This window comes from Rana temporaria, chromosome 12 (assembly GCF_905171775.1).
Source record: "Rana temporaria chromosome 12, aRanTem1.1, whole genome shotgun sequence".
NCBI lineage: Eukaryota > Metazoa > Chordata > Amphibia > Anura > Ranidae > Rana > Rana temporaria.
In genome coordinates this window covers 106,435,368-106,448,565 of record NC_053500.1, presented here as the reverse complement: position 1 = coordinate 106,448,565, position 13,198 = coordinate 106,435,368, and the positions used below count along the sequence as shown (strand labels likewise).

General features: G+C 43.6%; 1 protein-coding gene across 1 annotated transcript in view; it reads left to right on the top strand.

Annotated features, from left to right (window-relative positions):
• Nucleotides 1-13,198, top strand: part of RHBDF2 (rhomboid 5 homolog 2) — a 183,415-nt gene that overhangs the window by 33,835 nt on the left and 136,382 nt on the right. The gene's annotated exons all lie outside the window — the stretch shown is intronic.

The window sequence follows — 13,198 nt, the reverse complement described above, 5'->3', positions numbered from 1 at the left end:
CGGGAGTGAAGCTATGCGAGTTCAGCTGAACTCGCACGATTTCACTCCCACTGGCAGTCCCGATTTCGGCCGCGATTTAAGAGACATCTGTGCAGGTGTAAATCGCGGCCCGAAATCGCAAAAAGTAGTACAGGTACTACTTTTTGAAATCGGTGCAGCGCCGCAGATGCGGTGTCGCAACGATTAGGACAGTGTCATTGCCGACAATTGGCGGCAAATGCCGCCGATTTGAGATGCGATTTCACATGTGAAATCGCATCTCAAATCGAAGGAAATCGTACCCAGTGTGAACCTGGGCTAAATGAGAGATTAGTGTCTTGTGTATTGTTGCCTGTGTTTACCATTCATATAGTTGCTGGTGGTAGACTCACAGATGTGTGTACCTTATGGTGTGATTTGTCTGCCGTAGCACCTGCTTAGATACATCAGATACTCTGTATACAGGGATATTTTAGTGATGGTTGGATTAAAGTGGTTATAAAGGGAGAAGGTTTTTTTTATTTATTTTTTTCCCTGCATTCTATGCATTAAGATAAAAAAAAAACTTCCGTGTGCAGCAGCCCCCCTAATACTTACCTGAGCCCCATCTCGATGCAGAGATCTGCACGAGAGCTTCGGCTGTCTGGGGACTGTCCCTCCTCATTGGCTGATACAGCAGCAGATGCCATTGTCTCCCGTCAAAGTCAGTGAAGAGAGAGAGGGGAGCGAGCCTGCTCGGGTGCCCCCATAGAAAGCTGCTTGCTGTGGGGGCACTATAACATGTTTGTTGTTTTTATACAAAAAAAGACTTTTTAATATCACTTTATGGTCCCTTTCAAACGATCAGCCCGCTCAGACCCGCCTGTCTGGTGTGTGTGTGTTGTTTTTTTTTTTTTTTTTTTTTTTTAAGCGCATCTGTGCGGGCCACCCTTTGACTTCTATGGGCAGGCGTATTGCCATCCAATCCAACAAGATCTGCTCAAAACAGACAGAGGGCAATATGTTCGCCATCAGATTGAATGAAAACAAATCTCCCCATAGAGAATAGGAAACGGACCTGCCATCCACCTGCTCGGTGGGGGATCAACGAAGCGATTCCCGCGCTGAGATAGCGGAGTCCGTCCAATGGATCCACCCCGAGTGAAAGGGGCCTTGGGTGATAAATTGATTACATTGGATTCTCGCAGATTGCCATTAAATTTCCACTGTTTAAGAGAAACCACTCTCAAAGCTGTGCCCAAGACAAAGGCAGACATTGTGAACAAAGGACTAGTCGCCAGTATTACCTGTGGCCCCCCTGAAGCTGACCCTTTTCCCCATTATCGACTTTTCATGCATTGTTCTGTTCTGTGTCTCTGTATGGAGGTGGCCATCTTGGTAGAGGCAGGGATTTGCTTCCTCATGTCAGAGGCAGAGCCAGAAAGGTAAACCGTGAGCAGCTTGGCAGGGGCGTCTCCAAATCTCACTCCACTTTTTCCCAAAGATGGCAGACATGCCTGAGATTTAATGCTACATTTATACAGCTATGAGACTGAAGGCACACTTGATACCAGGAACGTTCTGTTTTTTTAAAGCGGTTATATACCCAAATTTTACACTTTTGCCTATAATAAGGTTTACCTGTATGTAAAATTAATATCTCCTAAACCTGTACGGTTTAGGAGATATTCCCTATGCATGCAGCTGCTGACATCAGTGGTGCATACGCTCTGAATGCCTCAGCTTAAGGTCCGGCAGCGTTGCCGGGAAGTAAAGTCCCGTGCGCATGCGTGGGAGTGACGTCATTGCGGCTCCGGCCAATTACAGTGCCGGAGCCGCAAACCCGGAAGATGCGCTGACGAAGGATGTCAGCTCCCTCGGCGTGGACCGGGCTTTGATACGGGGGCTTCGTTCTGAGGCAAGTAGTTAATAATGAGCTAGTATGCACTGCATACTAGCTCATTATGCATTTCCCTTGCAGGGGTTTTTTTTTTTGTGCAGGTTTACTACCGCTTTAAGGAGAAATTCAAAACAAAAGGTACATTTTTAGAGTTCTGCTTGGACACAGTTACCAGTGCAGCGCGATTTACGCAGCTTTCCAATAGACCTTACAATCTGTCTCATTGTGCGTTTGGTCAAAGCCGCTAATGGATGGAGAAATGGTTGTACTGCAACCAGGGGACACTTTGACCTGCTTTCACTGGCTTCAATTTAGGCCTTGTTCATATCTGTGCATTGGGCTGAAACAACTAATCGATTATGAAATTAATCGATTACAATTTTCATAATCGATTAATCGGCCAGTAACATAATGGGGTTAAAAAAACTAAAATTGGCCCTTTTATAGTACAAAAAAGCAAATCGCTACTGTAAATATTACTTTCACTGTCCCACAGTAAAAAAATTAACCCCTTAACAGTAGCGATAATTTGCTCTTTTTGTACTTCTTTTTGTTTTTTTAACCCCATTATGTTACTAAATAGCTCAGGTCTGGGTTCACACCTTTTTGGTGCTTTTAGCAGAAACATCACAGTTCATTTACATGTTTTCCTATGGGACACGATCACATCCATGCTTTTTTTTTTTTCAGCTGCTGCGTATTTGGAAAGGGCAAGGACTTTTTAACACAAAACGGTGCTATTTTTTATTTATTTTTTGGTTCAATATACTTCAATGGAGAAGCTGCAGAAAAGCATGAAATGTGTTTTTGCGGCAATTTGTGTTTTGTAATCTGCCCAACAACAAATTGGCCCAAAAAAACTTTTTTTTTTTTCTAAGGCTATTATCCGATTAATTGAAACAATAATCGGCCAACTAATCGATTATGAAAATAATCGTTAGTTGCAGCACTAGTTCCCAATGCCCTAAAAGCGCAGAGAAAATTGTTTCCATGATAAGAATATCTCAGTGCGTTATTGAACAATCCTTACTTGCCTCCTCCTGTCTTCCACCTGTGATGCCTAGGCAGGTGTGATGTCATGATTTGACTGACAAGTAAATACAGGGCAGCCCAGGTCTTATGAGAAGATGCCCTTAGGCCTCTTTTACAGGCAATTGATCTGTATTTTTACTGTCTCTCAACCACCAGGCTGCAAATTAACATGGCCAGAATTGGACAACTGCATGTAAAATGTATACGTTTTCTAACATGAATGTATGAACCAGGCTTTGGAACCATTCTATATGATAAAGGGCCTACAAAAAGGTCACAAGAAAGGTGCAGTGCTGTGACACAAAGGGCCCTTTCAGAAGTAGGGATCCTGTGAGGATCCGTGCCTTTCTTATCCGCTTGCTTAGCGGGGATCGCTCAGTTGATGACAGGGCGGTCCCCCTATCCCCTATGGGGGGGATCGGATGAACACAGGCCGTCTGTCCATGTTCACCCGATCCGATGTGCAGATGAATGGAAAAATAGGATTTTCCTCCGTCTGCAGAATCTGAGCATAGCGGACACCGATGAGATCAGGTGTCAGCAGGTGTTCATCTGCTGACACCCGCTATCCCATAGGGGTACATGTATGTCCGTATTTCATCTATAAACGGATGGATGAAAAAACGGACATGCGGTCCGCTGGTGTGAAAGGGCCCTAGGGCCCCGTTCACACTGGTGCAATATGTGCTCTGACTTTGAGTGCAAATGTAAAAATCAATGTTTCTCTATGAGAGCCGTCTTAACTGGACCGACTTGTGTAGGTGCGACTTTGGAAAAGATTCCTGCACTACTTTGGTCCCACTTCTGTCCGATTTTCAGTCCATAGAATTGAATGGAAGTCGCACCCAAGTCGGTTTTTCATCTTACTTGATGTGATTTAGATCCGACACTACAGAAAGATTACACAGGCGTTCTCTGAAGTTGCGTCAAAGTCGTGCCTGAAGGCGCCAGTCAAAGTCGTGCGATTTTCATGTCAGAGCAGTGTGAACACGGCCTTAGCCCAGATTTGGGACTTGAGGGAGCCACAGGAGTAGGAACCTGAGATCTTTTGGTAAGATGCAGTTAATAATTACCTGATCTTCTAGATTTCTGACAGGTTCCCAGTGCTGTTACTGTACCTCATTGAGGGGCAACGCCTGGGGCATTTAGCAAACCCGGAACAGATCTGAGTTTGTCGAATTACTGGGTGATATTTGTAGTGGGTGATGCCATGTGGCACTTTCTCTTTCCAGAATTCGTGGCATTGCCAGGGACACTGGCTCCTTTCTGGCCTCCTCCGCTCCATCTGTCACCATCTCATCACATACTGGAGGGTGTGTATTAAAGACCGTTGTAAGGGAGGGGGCTCTTAAAAATTGGATGCGTTCCCCAGTATCGGCTGTTTAACATTCAGCTTGATGCGAGTCCCAGCTGGAACATAAGGCTTTGGCCTGTGAAAAGCGAAGTTGAGACAGACTAGCGTGACCCATTGTACATTTTTTCCCATCAGACAGACTTGTGTATTATTTATGTTGTTTGGAGATGGCACAATATGTCTATTTTGACAGACCATTGTTCTGCATGGGGGCTCTCAATAAAGCAATGGGAAAGCACTTGGGTAATTGCTAATGGTCTGTCTTCAGAGATGTACAGCTTTGCTCAGTTCATGGGATTAATGGAAAAAGTTCACGTATAAATGCCACTGATGTGTAGATAGTGAGCTAGTTATGCTGCAGACTTGGCTGTTAAGGAACTACAAGTTCCAGCATGTCTTCACAGAATTCTTGAATGGAAGCCCAAGCACACTGGATGAGGTCAGCCCTCTGCTCTACCTCCTGTCAGCATTTTTCTACTGGTGGTCTGACTGACTTGATCCATGCAATCCACAAACTAAGATTTCACGGCACTCTGCCTGCATCTATCCTCGTGAGATTTGACACACTGCATGGTTCCATCTCTCTGCTGATCTTATGTCTGTCCCTTTTTGTCTAATATTCTAAACCTCAATGGAACAATGACACTACTTCCACCTTTTTAACCTCTTGACCACTGGGCACTTAAACCCTTCCTAACCAGATCAATTTTCAGCTTTCGGTGCTCTTACAATTTAAATGACAATTACTCAATCATACAACATTGTACCCATATGAAAAAAAATTTGCGCTATAAAAGAAAAAAGACTGGAAATTCTGTAAAAAAAAAAAAAAAAAAAAAAAAAAAAAAAAAAAAAATGAATTTTTCTTGTTTCTGTTATAAAATTTAGAAAATTTTTAATTTTTCTTCATAAATTTTGGCCAAAATGTAAACTGCTACATATCTTTGCTAAAAATAAGTACAAATCGGTGTATATTAATTGGTATTTGTGAAGGTTATAGAGTCCACAAGCTATGGTGCCAATATCTGAAAATTGATCACACCTGAAGTGCTGACGACCTATCTCATTTCTTGAGACCCTAACAAGCCAGAAAAGTACAAATACCCCCCAATGACCCCTTTTTGGAAAGTAGAGATTCCAAGGTATTTAGAAAGAGGTATGGTGAGTTTTTTTAAGTTGTCATTTTTCCCCCCAATTATTTGCAAAATCAAGATATTTCCCCCCCCCCCCCCCTTTTTTTTTTTTTTTTTTTCTTTTCACAAAATGTTCATATTAGCAGGTTATTTCTCACACACAGCATATGCATACCACAAATTACACCCCAAAACACATTCTGCTATTCCTCCCGAGTATGGCGATACCACATGTGTGAGACTTTTACACAGCGTGACCACATACAGAGACCCAACATACAGGGAGCACCTTCAGGAGTTCTGGAGCACCCAGGCCAATTCTGACATTTCTCTCCTACATGTAAAAATCATAATTTATTTGCTAGAAAATTACATAGAACCCCAAAACATTATATATGCTTTTTTAGCGAAGACCCTAGAGAATACAATGGCAGTCATTACAACTTTTTATCTCGCACTGTAATTGCGCAACAATTTTTCAAACGCGTTTAAAAAAAAAACAGTTTTGTGCTTCACAAAAAACAGTAAAGTTAGCCCAATGTTTATGCATAATATGAAGATGAAGTTATGCCGAGTAAATAGATACCCAACATGTCACCCTTCAAAATTGCACACGCATCCGATTAACCTACCAGCATGTGTTTAGTATATCTGTGCGACTTCAAGTCGCACTGACTTTAACCACTTGGCGCCCGCGCTATAGCCGACTGACGGCTACAGCGCGGACCCCAAATGCCGGGAGGACGTCAATGCGGGGCGTGCTGTGATCACCCGAGTCACTGAGACTCGGGTGATCACGGATCCGAGTAAGGGGCCGGTCCCAGCCGCTTACCACGTGATGTAAACAAAAGCCGGTAATCTTCTTCTTTTTTTTTTCTCCTCGCACTGACTGCGTGAGGAGAAAAAAAAGCCGATCACCGGCTTATGTGAAAGGGACATCGGTCCCAAGAGGAAGGAAGCACATCTGCCTCGTGTGCCGCCAGCAACCCCTGCCATTACCTACTGCCCATCAGAGAAGCCTCATCAGCGTACATCTATGAAGGAGGAAAATTATCTGTTTGCAAAATTAATGTTAATTAATCAATTTTTATTTATTTTTAGCAAAAAATTAAACCTGCAGAGGTGATCAAATACCACCAAAGAAAGCTCTATTTGTGGGAAAAATTTGGGTACAGTGTTGTATGACCGTGCAATTGTCATTCATATTGCGTCCGTGCTGAAAATTGGTCTGGGCAGAAGGGGGGTTTAAGTGCCCAGTAAGCAAGTGGTTAAAGTAGTCTGTGTACTACTTTGGTCCAACTTTGATGCGAGTTGAGGTCCACAGACCTTAAGTTTACACAGGCATTCCCTGAAACTGCTTTAAAATCACGGCAGTGTGAAAGATGCCTTTGCTGTGCTTTTCCATTGACTGTGCTTTTATGTCCTGTGTTTTTGGTGTGCTTTCAGAAAGGACATGATGAAAGTCCATGGCAAAGCGCAGTTAACCCACACCAAAATTATGGATATGCTGCACTGCACCTCGGTTTGGGGAAAACCCCATCAGTGTGAAAGTGCCCTTATTTTCTGTTAAAGAAATGGATTATAGAAGATACATTAAAAAAGTATGTCAGGCCATTATGTGGAGAGCTGTTGCGTATTGATTTTTGTATTATGTATTACATTTCTCCTAACCCTGCATAGGTCCTTGGCTCCAGCATGCTGTGATTTCTTTCACAGATGGCTTGTGCCAGATGTGCATAGCTGCCTGAGGTGGAGACAACGGGACCATTTAATACACTCCAGTCAGTTCCCTTCTTCCCACACTGTACCCCCTCCAAGCCAGCAGGTGACGGCCTCTTGGAGGAGCATTTCCAGTCTGTAACATGAGCTGTCTATTTACTTCTGATGGTCCTATCATGGAAATGTATCGTGGTAATTCCTCTTTTCCATGAGCTGTAAGACAGCAGAATTCCCCCTACAACAAGTTCAGACATGGCATCTGTGAAAAGATTACAACATGGAACTAGAGAAGACATGTGACTTCAGGGGAAAAGAACCATGACACAATCCTTGGGGTCACGGGGGTTGAATGACAAACATGTCCCGACCAAAACAAGGCTGACAATGCTGTAATGAAATGCCTCACTCACAACGAGCTGAGGAGAAAAGTCTGCCGCTCATAAATTCCTAGCGTAGCGCTCCACCACAGTACCTTTGCCATTTGTAACTGTTTGGAAGATATGCAGTTAAAGCGGTGTTTCACCCTAAAAAACAAGTTTCTAGCATGCCATTCAGCATACTAGCGCGAGCTACAGTATGCCTTTATATTTTTTTTTGGCGCCGTACTCCCAGTTTAATCGCGTAGTAAAGTTTCAGACTCCCCCGTGGGGAATGGGCGTTCCTATGCAGAGGGAACGTGATTGACGGCCGGCTATGGCGCGTCTCGCTTCCCGAAAATAGCCGGAGTAGGTCTCGGCTCTTCACAGCGCTATACGGCGCCTGCGCACAGACATCGGAGCTGACTGCGCAGGCGCCGTGAAGAGCAAACTCCTATTTCGGCTATTTTCGTGACGTAAACTGTGAGTACGGCGCCATAAAAATATATAAAGGCATACTGTAGCTCGCGCTAGTATGCTGAATGGCATGCTAGAAAAAAATAATAAAAATTTTAGGGAGAACCCCCGCTTTAAATGAGAAGTACAACCAAAGCTTGTTTGGCTGTACTTTTCCTGTGGATACCAGGAGTGCAGTTTGTTCTGCACTCCTGTGACCCATTTTCAGCTGACAGCGGGCTGACGTCAGTCGGTCCAGGCTCAGAAAGGATTGTTACCATATGGTCAGGATCTACCCAAAATGTCTGCACTGGCACCCGGCTAAGCCCCTCAGTGATCCGCGGAGAGCCTGAGCTGGTCACTCCCGTCCTCTCCACAGCCCAGCACTCCAGTGTGCATGGGGGAAATGCTATATCCTGGCCTAGGCCAACAAGACCCAGGCCAAGGGTAGCATTTTGCAGGGGGGCAGCACGGAAAGAGTCCCCGCCGGCTTGGGCTACACTGTTAGTGTAACGTAAGCTGCTTCTAATTTTTACTGTCCTATCATCCTGGACCACAAACCTTCCTCACTGTGCTGTTTTCTGCTGCACCATTGGCATGGCTATATCTTCTTAGTCTTCTCCATAAAATTATCAGAAATGTGTGCTTAAAGTAGAACTATATGCAATTTTTTTTTTTTTTTTTTTTTTCATTTTGGATAGATTAAGGGATGGTTATAACCCCTGTCAGTTTATTTTTTACCATCCCTGACCCATTGCAGAGACTTCCCTTCACTTCCTGCCCCATAGCCAAACAGGAAGTGAGAGGAAATCTATGCAAATTAATGAAATCCAATGCCCCCGAAAACCGATCACTCTGCTCTCTCCTCCAATCAGCATTCTACTTGCACTGCAGCATAATCGTTGGCTTCTTGTGCTCCTTTTCCCCCTCTGTTTGATTCTGCTGTACAGGGACTGCAAAAAGGTGATGCCAAAGTAAATTCTGGGACTCGCAATGTGTGCATTTAAAAATAAAGAAATCAGTTAAGGACGTATTTTTGAATACAGAACTGCGCTTTTTTCATGTATTTTATATCTGCCCGGAGTTTAGCTTTGGATTTAAAGCCCAAACTTTGCTGTGTTTGTTTTACGAGTAGCAAGTGGTAAAAAAAAGTCAAATTTTTTGCTGTATACGTCCCATAGGGGAGATTTTCCTTAACTTCCTGTCACATGGGCAGGAAATCGGTAAAGTTAATTTCTTTTTCTTTAAAAAAAAAAGTTGTATTAATATGCAAACCATCCAACAGATGAACAATATCTAGAAGGTTACAGTACATGAAACTAAACATGAAGGAAAAATGAAATCGCTCTAGTCCCATATGCGGTGTCACTAGATAGGGAAAGGTCAATTAACTTTTTTTTCTTCTTTAATCTGGGAGTAGTGTTGCTCACGAATATTCGCATTGCGAATATTCGGCTCGAATATAGCATATTCGAGAAATCGCGCTATATTTCGAATTTCGCGGTGAATATTCGCAATTCCGAATATTCGCATTTTTTCAATTTGATTTTTAAAACAGATCACATCCTATCGACGTCTAAAAGCATTGCTGGTATGATTAGAGACCCTGGGCAGAGTAGCTAAGCTGAGGCGATCCTTTTATGTTGCCAAATTGAAAAAAAAAATATTGCGATTTTTCGCTATTGCGAATGCGAAAATAATTGCGAATTTTCGATAACTGTGGTAGGAGAACTCTGATTGTCTCTGATGCAAAAGGGGGGGGCTTTGTGTATGTGTATGTTATGAATATTTGTATGTTTGATATTATTATTTTTTGTAAGAAGGAAAAAATTGCGCATACCTTAAAAAAGGGGAGAATACAGCAGCAACTCAAAAATGTTATACAACATAAATTAATACAAGACAGAAAATGGAGTCGCTCTACAAGAATAAAAAATATGTCTAGTGACAAGACATGTGGGCAAATTATAAAATAAGCAAGCGCAAATAACTTGTGAAATACACAGTGAAACAAATATATAAAGAAATATAGTCCCAATAATAGAAAAATAATCTTTCATAAAAATGTCTTTGATATGTGAAGTGAAAAAAAGTCCAAAGCATGCAGCATGAACGTGTTCAATCTTTAAGGTGTTTGATTGACAAACGGCTGTGACAGATGGATAGAGTAAAGAATCACCACCAATGCAAAACACTTTTTATTTTCTATTGTAAAATATCAAGCATATTCTGAGCCAATCAGAGTGCTCCTTCTGCATTTGCCGAATATTCGCAATTATTTTGTATTGTAAAATATCAAGAATATTCTGAGCCAATCAGAGTGCTCCTTCTGCATTTGCCGAATATTCGCAATTATTTTGTATTGTAAAATATCAAGAATATTCTGAGCCAATCAGAGTGCTCCTACAGCATTTGTCGAAATTGCGCAATAAATATCGCATTCGCATGTTGCGATATTTCGATAAAATATCACGAATATTCTGAGCCAATCAGAGCGCTCCTCCAGCATTTCTCGAAATTGCGCAATAAATATCGCATTCGCATGTTGCGATATTTCGATAAAATATCACGAATATTCTGAGCCAATCAGAGCGCTCCTCCAGCATTTCTCGAAATTGCGCAATAAATATCGCATTCGCATGTTGCGATATTTCGATAAAATATCACGAATATTCTGAGCCAATCAGAGTGCTCCTACCGCAGTTATCAAAAAATCGCAATTATTTTCGCATTCGCAATAGCGAAAAATCGCAATAATTTCATTTCGATAAAATATCACGAATATTCGAATTTAGCGAATATATCTCGAATATTCGAATATATATTCGAGATATATCGCGAAATCGAATATGGCATATTCTGCTCAACACTATCTGGGAGATCCATTGGTCATTTCAGAAAACAAACTGCATGCAAGTAGTCACTGGAATGTGCCATTGCCAGCACACAGCCCCAGCCGGTCAATGATTTGTACACAAACGCCTGTCTCTCCCAGGTACAGAGGTACGTTAGTTTTTCAGTGTACAGCTCTCTGTGCCTGTGTGGTACAGATCTGTGTAGATCTGCCTTGTTTACATTGGCAGATCTCCGTTCCGTGTGTTTTACACACGATTGGTGGGTGCCAGTGGACATCCAGTGCATGGCACCCGCAGATCAGCTTCTGTTGTGATTAATCACAGCAGAAGTAGGCTGCCGACGGTGTGCCCCCCCTAGGCGAAAGTGCAGAATCGCGTGTATGTATACTTGATTCTGCACAGTAGAGCGACCCTATAGCAAGCAGTAAATCTGCTATGGGATGGGCAGCAAGTGGTTAAAGCTGGAATCTGGAATAAGAAACCATTGTGTATAAGTTACAGGAGGCATGTCTATTCTAAAAGTTTTTAAAGTGGCTGTAAACCCACAAAGAAAAACAACCTGCAAGACCAAGGCATAATGAGCTAGTATGCAGAGCATACTAGCTCATTATGAAATCCTCACCTTAGATCAGGGGTCTCCAAACTTCTTGAACAAAAGGCCAGTTTACTGTCCTTCAAACTTTAAGAGGGCTGGACTGTGGCCGGTGGGAGTAGAAAATGTCCTGGCGTCAGTAGGAGTAAACCGTTCACCCTTGAATAATATAAGGGGGAGTAATACTGCCCCATCATTGCCATCAATGGGAGGAATACTGCCCCATCATTGCCATCAATGGGAGGAATACTGCCCCGTCATTGCCATCAATGGGAGGAATTCTGCCCCAGCATTGCCATCAATGGGAGGAATACTGCCCCAGCATTGCCATCAATGGGAGGAATACTGCCCCAGCATTGCCGTCAATGGGAGGAATACTGCCCCAGCATTGCCGTCAATGGGAGGAATACTGCCCCAGCATTGCCGTCAATGGGAGGAATACTGCCCCAGCATTGCCGTCAATGGGAGGAACAGCGCCCCATCATTGCCGTCAATGGGAGGAACAGCGCCCCATCATTGCCATCAGTGGGAGGAACAGCGCCCCATCATTGCCATCAGTGGTAGTATTTGTACTCCATTGTTAGTGTCAATGGGATTTATAGTGCCCCATCATTGGTGTCAGTGGTCGTAATAATGCCTCATCGTTGGTATCAATGGGAGGAATAGTGTCCCATCATTGGTGTCAGTGGTAGTAATACTGCTCTGCTATTGGTGTCAGTGATAGTTCCCCAGCGTTGGTGTCAGTGGGAGGAATAGTGCCTTATCATTAGTTGCAGACAGTGGGGGGGGGGGGGGGGGGATAATGCCCCAAGGGCTGGATAGCAGCAAGTGTAAGGGGCCAGCCTGTGTTTGTGGGAGGAGTCTGAGAGGGCTACTTAAGCCTCCTCCCCTATCAGGGCTGGGTTGCTGTCATTTTCTGGGTTCCCCATCCACCCGTTTCCCCAGGTTTCATGCATACTCCTACTCATTGTATTTTTCTTATTCTTACATTCAGGGTATGCCCTCTTTTCAGGCATACCGACCAGCTAGGCCAAGGCACACCTCAGGCCTTGGGTGATTAGGGTTATCGCATTTCATACTCGAAGACTCCACGTAGATTACAAGTAAATGGCCGCAGTTTGGAGACCACTGCCTTAGATCGAAGCCCCCACAGCGGTCCCAGTATACAGCTCCGGCCGGCAACATCGCTCCCAGAGTTACTTCCTGGGTATCGCAGGCTCGGACGCTGTGATTGGCCAGAGCTGCGATGACGTCACTTCCACGCATGCTCACAGTAGCCCCCAGTAAAGGCACACTAGTTGAAACAATGGCACATGCCAATGCTTCAGTACGCATGTGCCGATGACGTTGGCAGATACAGGGGATATCTCCTAAATCATGCAGGTTTAGGGGATATCCAGGGTAGCTCCAGGTAAGTCGCCTTATTATAGGCCTACCTGCAGTAAAAAGTGGATTGTAAAGGTTTACTTACTACCTCTTTAAATCTTGGAGTGCATTGTTTGTTTCTTCCTGCTCTGTGCGGTAATACAGTGTGAAGCTTTGTGCCGGAGCTTCCGGTAATAAAGACCGGTCACTACTGCTCGCTCTCCTTCTGCATGGTGACTGGTCTTGTCTCCACCCCCTTCTGTCCTTTTCTGCAGGCAGTCTGTTGTGATTGGGTCATCTGGGTCCCTCCCACAGCTTTTCTGTCTGCACAGGCTATGTGTCATTGCTACGTTTTACAAGGTAGTAACTGGGTTTTCAAATTTTGGTACAAACACAATGAATCCTTTGTGGGCTAACAATGATCAAAGGTTTTTGTGCTCAGAGTTCAGCTTTAATAAACTCTTTGTAGGTGTTTATA